The sequence below is a fragment of the Bactrocera latifrons genome, unplaced genomic scaffold (genome assembly GCF_001853355.1).
Source record: "Bactrocera latifrons isolate USDA-ARS-PBARC rearing strain unplaced genomic scaffold, ASM185335v1 scaffold_177, whole genome shotgun sequence".
Taxonomy (NCBI): Eukaryota; Metazoa; Arthropoda; class Insecta; order Diptera; family Tephritidae; genus Bactrocera; species Bactrocera latifrons.
The window spans coordinates 468,700-476,920 of NW_017535263.1; the positions used below are offsets into that span (position 1 = coordinate 468,700).

At 32.8% G+C, this 8,221-nt stretch overlaps 1 protein-coding gene across 1 annotated transcript in view; it reads right to left on the reverse strand.

The window, feature by feature from the left end:
• The window catches only part of LOC108967104, a 32,273-nt gene extending 25,101 nt beyond the window's left edge, over window positions 1-7,172 (reverse strand). The window contains exon 1 of the mRNA XM_018930350.1: window positions 5,711-7,172. The gene's annotated coding sequence lies outside the window, so the exon portion shown is untranslated. The remainder of the gene's footprint in view (window positions 1-5,710) is intronic.
• Between the last annotated feature and the right edge of the window lie 1,049 nt (window positions 7,173-8,221).

Sequence of the window (8,221 nt, forward strand, 5' to 3'; positions counted from 1 at the left end):
AATTTCTTCAGATATTGCAGCGTTACTTTGAACAATAATTCATTTCAATTTTCGTGCAGATATCTCGTCACATCAAAAAGACTTCCATACAAGGACTTGATTACGAAGTACGTGGTAATCGTTGGAAACTTAATATAATATACCGTACTCAGGGAATAAAAATAGCAACCAAGCTCTTTAATTTTGTTTCTTACATTTTCGAAATTTTATTGTTGAACGCAAAATAATTTAACAAAAACCACAAACTATGATGCACGAGTACACCCGAAATTGACGAAATATGGACTTATCAGATAATTCCTACAGTGCTCGCAGAACAATCACACATACATACAGCTTATACGGCAACCGGTTAAAATGACGTTTCGCGTTAGGTGACATGATGAGTAGTACACGAAGTACACATTTTCAATGCAGTTATTGTTTACACACTTATGTATATGCTATGCACAAAAACAACAAGAAATGCAATTATTATCAGAAACACAATCTAATCAATGCATCGATAAGCGAACGCTTTGGCGAATGAACGGCATACGCTTGAAGCTTGCTGCATTACACATGCGTTGTTGTTGTTCCTACAATTAAATATTTCGCGAATTCGAATATGTTTTCTCGCAATACGTGCCAGTGCGTGGTTTTCCCCACATAACAAATCTTCTAAGCAAACATTATTAGTTCTACCACATTACACACTCATACACACATACACAGCCTAGTATGCATACATACGCATGTGTTGGGAAGTTAGCAGTGACGGCGGCGTGGATGTTGGCAGCTAAGCCAGCGTTGGCATAAACGCAAACAGCACTGCTGGCTGACAGGCTTACATTTGTGGGCCAGTAATTCTCGCATTTTACTCTTTGAATCTGCTCACCAAAGTTAGAGCTTGCATGTATAACTTATGCCTATGTATGTATATTAGTATGCATGTGCAAAGTTTGGGTATTTTCGATTAATCTTTCTACTAACTGACTAACAATCTAGAGCAGTTGCGCGATTGTTAATTTGATTTTTTTTAGCTTTTGAGTGGTTGGGTAGACGGTTTTATGTCCAAAGCTAGTTTCTTCACCCCAAATATTACTCGAGCGGGTAGGTTTTCAGGGAGACAAAAAAGAAATTAAAAAATCGTATATGCGGGAAATATTTTGCGATTTATTCTGGACAATTCTGCCTAAGCAAATAAAGGTCTGGCGATTTTAAAGACAAAGATTTCCTCGTCAGTTTTTAAAATATCCAATTGAAATTTGATTTTGATACTCTATTGATATTTGTTGGAGTTGGTCAGATCAGATAACTAAATACCATATCGCTCATACAACCGATTATTATTATTTTCTGATTGTCTACCTTTAATTAAAAAGCTAAGTGCACGTCGTTTCACAAAACTGATAAAAGAAGAAAATCGGAAAACTATGTTTAACAAAAACATTGTGACAAAAGTACCCGGAAATTGTAAAAAATACTCTCATGCATAATCATCTCATAATCGATGGTATTCATTACGTTGGCTGTGGCTCGGTGCAGTGGTGCATTATCATCGTGTAAAATCTGTTAATTGTGCTTCCATATTTCGTTCCGTTTCGGCCGTTCTCGAAGGATGTTCATTCTTTTGAAAAAAAAAAGTTCACCTTTATCGGCACGAGTCGAACAAAAACGCGGTTCATACCCAAAATATCAACCGAAATCATACGAATGGACTCGCGACAGATGTGGAGCTCCCTTGCCATCTATCTAACACTTGTATGACGATATGCTTTTATCTTTTTTTTAATATTTTCATCAGTTGAAGAGGTTGAAGGTTGTCCAGAATGAGGCAACGATCTCTCGGCCCTCTTTGAAGGCTTTGTACCACTTGTAGGCTTGTTTTTGATAAAACTGAATCACCATAAGCCTTTTTTTTAACATTCGCCACGTACCAAATTTGGCTAAATTCTTTGTTGGATATTCTTGTCCGATGTGAAAATCGCAGCGCACTGCTAAAGTGTACTGACTTGAGTAGCTGCTGTACACAAGTGGATTACAGATCGCGCTCTAATGTGGCATATTAATTAAGTCCTACTATCTTAGCAAAGTTCATTTTTTTATGTATCATTTACCTAGGTAATTTAATTGCAATTGCGGGTGCTTTTTTATCACAATGTAACAATTGTTTTTGTCTCTTCTAGTTTTTTATTGAAATGGAAAAGATTTTTCGAATGCGAAATCAACATTTAAAACTTACTTTATGCTTTTTTTGCATTGTAAATCCTGTTTAAGATGGAAATATATCAGTCATTTTGCCAGACTAATTGAATACTACAAAACAAATAAACTGTATACTCGATTAAATACTTTTAAGCATTATTAAAATATTAGAAATGTTCCTTTAATTTTTTTAAAACGACATAGTTGGGGGCCAATCCTCTACGTCATATCAGCAAATAGTTAATCACAATGTCAAAATTCGCGTATTTGACGCTGAATATTTGCGTTTACACTTAGCAGCTTGTTAACGCCTTCATTAGTACAAAATGTACAATAAAAACTCTTAAAACGTAAAAACTATTAATTTTTTCAATCAATAATAACTTCATTCACATTATGGTTCTGTATATATATACATTTGTATATAGGTAAGGAAAAATACGCCAACATTTTAGTACAGCATTAACCAGGCGCTTAAGGACGGCCTTGACGTATGAGGAACTTTTGACAAAGAAGTACTAATTGTACAATTTTTGTGAGCAAATGCTTGCACCAATTAAAATATTCAATAATATATATCTTAATATAGCTAATGAAAAGATGAGCGTTGACAACTATAAAGATTACATAAGAATGTTCGACAACAACAAGTCATATTAAATGATATACTTAGAATATAATTTATTGCAGTGAATATTAATCATTAATAATAACAGACATATCTCTATATCTGTTTATAGTTACACGTATATATATTTATATTCTATAATGTAATTAGAGCAAGATAAAATATTAACTGCGGCAGAACGAAAGCTATAATACCCTTCACAAATAAAAAATAAAGTTTGCATACAAAACATGAATTTGATCGATCAGTTTGTATGTCAGCTATATGTTATAGTAGTCCGATCTGAACCATATATTCACTGATTGTATCTCTGCTTTGAACAATAATTCGTATCCAGTGTAGTGAAGATAGCTTTTAAAATAAAATAGTCATCCATACAAGATCTTGATTTAAATAATTCAGTTTGTATGGCAACCATATGCTATACATATGTACGTATGTATGGGCGACTCCAACAAGTATCTACTTGTGGAGCAAAAGACGTGCGTAAAATTTCGCATTAACATATCAAAAACTTGCAGAATTTTTCGTCTATCTTAAGACATACAGATATGGCTAAATCTACTAAGGGCTTTATGAATATTTCACATATATATGTATGTACATATATGTACATATTTTATAGCATCTCCGACGTTTCCTTTAGGGTGTTACAAACTTCGTAGCAAAATTAATATATCCTGTTCAGGGTATAAAAATAGAAGCGTTGTAGATGAAATAGTGACATCATCTACTTAATAATATAATAACGCAAAGCAAGCAAATAGAAGTAACAATAACAATTACGTACACATTTATTTACCTATGTGAACACATTTCTATTTTGTATGCATATACGAGTACATGTAGCTTTCTTAACACTTTCATGCATCACTAGTTGACCAACTCGTGCCCGTTAAGACGGATACTAGCTCATTACATGACTTTCAAGTACAAGTTCAGCTATGACGCACTTGTCACCCACATTCCTGAGCAAAGAAACTGTAAATACATATATAATAATATATAACATATTTTTCTATTTATTCTTACAAAGGGAAAACAAACACATACATATGTATACTCTTAGCTTTGTCTATATATTTGTTTAGCATAACACACTGAATGCCATAAAAGCCACATATTTCATACTATTTTTGGAATGAAGTAAAAAGAAATAAAAGAAATCAGAAACTTTCTGCAACATTACCGTGATATCAATGATAAAATAATAAGGGGATTATCTTGGTATTGCAAGATTGCACATTGCAAAGATCCTATACCGAAATGTACAAGGGCACGAGAGCACCTATTGCAAAATCTAGTGATTTATGAGCGGCTGATTCGGTCAGTTTATTGCAAATGACTATTGTGCATGGCTATTGTGAAATTCTAAAATCTATTTAAAATTTACCTTCCTCTACAATTTAAGTAAAATGACAGCTAGCACAGGGTTGCAATTATATTTTTGCCTGACATTGTGCGAAAATAAACATTGGTTTTGGTCTAATATATTTTACAGCCATTGCAAATATTTTTCTGCGTGTGTTTGTTGTTGTGCCGTTGTATTATGTGGAAAAGTTCTTGCAGCGGGTTTTGCAAGAGCAAAAGAATACCCCTAAAGTGTCTGATTTTGTTTGTACGTCATACTCTTTTGTGGAAGAGTGTGTGACTAAATATAATATGTAAGAATAGTCATTACTTTCAACATGGATTTGTTTTCTCTCATTTCGATAATATATGCATGCAAGAGAATGACGAATAATGCCAAAATTTTAGTCTAATCGGACAGTTATTATTTTTGAGCAAAATATCCATGGGACTTTTCTCCTTCGATGTTGACTATCAAGAAAGAAAACAAACTTGTATTGGCAGTCAACCAATTCAAGGTACGGGGAATAGGTGTGAGATGAGTAAGCTAAAAGGAACACGTGGATCATATCCTACAAAAAATTTATAACAAGATAATATTTATCACCTAGTCAGCACAAAAATTGGCACCAGGATAGCACTTCATATCAGTGTTTGACGCTATTTAAGTATACTGTGCGTAGTATCGGTACTACAAGTTTAGTATACCTGATATATTGTGACGAAAAATGTACGCGGAAATTGTAAATAAAACTCAAAATATTTAATTTTTCATCAATATTTATTTTCGAAGTTAAACCCACCGGTTGTAATACACATTTCGGTACTCAAAACACTTTTCATAAGCCACTTGTTGTAATGGCTTTCAGCTCCTTCAGCGAATTTTGTTTTATCTTTTCAATCCACTGAAACGAGTTCCAAAGAGCGGCAATTTCAATTTCGGGTACAAGAAAAAATCACACGAAGCCTAATCTGGTGAGTACGGTGATTGGTCGATGGGATTCATTGCGTTTTTGATTTTAAACTCGATCACATTCGTGGCTCAATGTGAAAAAAATTCAGCTTCATCGGGATGAGGCGAGCAAGAACGCGTTTTATACACAAAATATCCATCAAAATCAATTGAATGGACTCACGAGAGATGTCGAGCATCGTCCCTCTAATACTTGCCTGACGATTTTCACTTTTTAAATTTTTTCATCAGTTGAAGGACATCCACAACGTGGCTATCTCTCGACTCTCTTTGAAGAATTTGTACCACTTGAAGGTTTGTGTTTTTGTTAAACATTTTGAAACTAAAGGCAGACCTAATTACTTAGAGAAATACATTTCTTTGAAATATCATTTACCCGGGGAATTTAATTACAATTTCACAGCGCGCTTTGGCTCAATGTATAGATAGCTGAAAGTTTTATATTTTACAACATCTAACCATTTGTTTTCCTATTTTAAGGATTATTTTTCAAATAGTATGATACAAATTCAACATTCGTTGTCCGTGCATTTAATAATCTTTTACAATTACTATCCAAACCGAATACTCACTTGTGAAAACAGAAGACGAGTAAAGTGGAAAAGTACCACGTTTGCCGTTCGTTTGCCTCCATCTGTTGTGTTTCGTCGTCTTGTAAATTCGTTTCTATTTCCCGTTGCTTGCCAAAAGTTTCTTTTTACTTTTCAGATTTTTGATTTCTTTGCTTGAGTGTATGTGCGCTTGGTTTGATTTATTATTATTATATTCAATTTTTATTTACTTATTTTCAAAAACAAAAAACCGAAAATATTCAATCAGTTCGAAAAGCGAATATTTGCCACAATTTTGGACCAAAACGAAAAAGATATTGTACGAATGCGTTTGATCTATTGCTAGCCAAAGCGCCTGCGTCCAGTATTCACTTGTAATTTAACACGTTTTCGCATATAAATCTAATTCTTGCAACGATATTGTGAAAGTCTTGTCAAAAAGAGGAATTTAGATTTGAAATTTTTTTATTGATATGCGATTTTTGATGTCTCGAGTCTAGTATTTTGCTACCGTTTATTTTTATAGCCTTTTTCGCTTACTTTGTTTTGTGTTTTTCTTTATTATTATTGGTTTTTGAACAACGTTCGTGACAGGTACGCCGCCTTTTTATCAATCTTTCCTTTGTTATTTGATTTTGTTTTTATATTGGTTCTTTTTTCTTGCTTATAGAGTTATTTATGTTATTATTTATTTTGGTCTTGCGATTCTCAATTGACTCACGTAAGCATCAACTTATAAAGTTTGTTTTCATAGTCGCACGTGAAACTTCTTCGAATATTTCTGCTCATTTTCAAGTGTTATAAAGAGAGCTCTGCTTTTTTTTCTTACTTACACACTTTTGAAATAATGTTTTTTTATTATGTACATAACGTTACATTTTTTTTCAGCAAAAGTAATAAAAATCGACTTAATTAAGGAAAGCAAAAAGTCCTAAATAATAAGAATAACTTGACTGCAAATAATGGTGGAACGGTATTCCAAAGCCGTCCCAAGAAATTAGATCTCCAGTGTATAAAATAATAATGAAAAATTACTAATAATTAAAAAATGTCAATAATTTTGCACAAATAAAAAATTCTTAAAAATTTGCTTTACTCAATTTCCTTGAAAATTGAAGCCAAAAAATACTGCAACTTGACAACGTTTTCATAAACAGTTCGTAGATTAAAATATTTAATGGTAAAATTCTCGGAAGCTGTTATTTCTTACGATAAATGTGCGTGATATAATCTAATACTATGCAATATATATTAACATTTTTGAGAACGGAAGCAACTGCCAACATGCTATATTAGTTCTATTTAAAAATAAATGTTAAACAAAAAACCCACGCTATGGCTGCTGGCCACGAAGAGCTTCAGTCATTTCAAAGAATTTCTTTTTATGACCTCATTGACTTTCTTGTAGTATTTTCGTAATTATACCCTGAACAGGGTATTTTAACTTTGTTACGAAGTTTGTAACATCCAGAAGAAGCGTCGGAGACCCTATGAAGTATATACATATATAAATGATCAGTAGGTTGAGCTGAGTCGATTTAGCCATGTCCGTCTGTTTGTCACAGTCTGGGCAAACGACTTCAATCGTGAACAGTGAGCATCATAATATCAGAGAAGTGAAGTAAAAAGATATCTGCCAGTTTTCATAACTTCATGAGAGCATGTGTAACTTGTTCAATTCGACATCTCTGACGTCGGTTATCTAACAGTAAAAGCAGTAAAACTATTCATTCAAAATGACAGCTAAGTGCAAACAATTAAAAATAAATAGTTCACAGTGTGCTAGTAATACTTGTTTTCCATAATTAGGTTTTATTGTAGCAATTGAGAAATTTAAAAGTATTCTTAACTTGAGAAGAAAATTTTTTGATTTTTATTTATACATACATATATGTACAATATTTAAAAATAACTCTTTATTATTATTTATATTTTCATAGCAAAAAACAAAAAAAAGTATGCATGTATATACTTTATTATTATTATTATTATTTTATTTGGAAAAATATACAAAATATTAAACCTAATAGTAAGAAAGGAGTACAAGCTACTATGGCCATCGCCTCCGATATAATAGTATAAAATTACAAAGTTTATATTTTATTATAAAAATTACATTCTTTTAGAAAATTACATATATTAACAATGTTTGCGAAAGATGGTGTATTTAACAATGTTTGATATTTACTAGAATTAAAGTGTTTTTGCCTAATACTCTCTAGTRYTGGACAGATATTGAATATATGTTCCATGGATAATGTGCTGGGGCAGAATGGGCAGGATGGTGTCGGATCGCCGCCAAGAAGATGTTGGTGAGTGATTTGCGTGTGTCCGATCCTTAATCGAGTGAACATTGTTGCTTGCTGTCTTGAGATGTTGTTGGAGTAGTGTACCTTTTCGCGTAGTTTGTTTACGATTGCGTATTGGTGTTTAAATTTCTTCCAGTCCGCAACTTTCTTTTCATATATGTGTCTGCTTAACATTTTACTGAGATCATTTTGGTCTTGCACCTCGTTAAGAAACGTGGGGCAG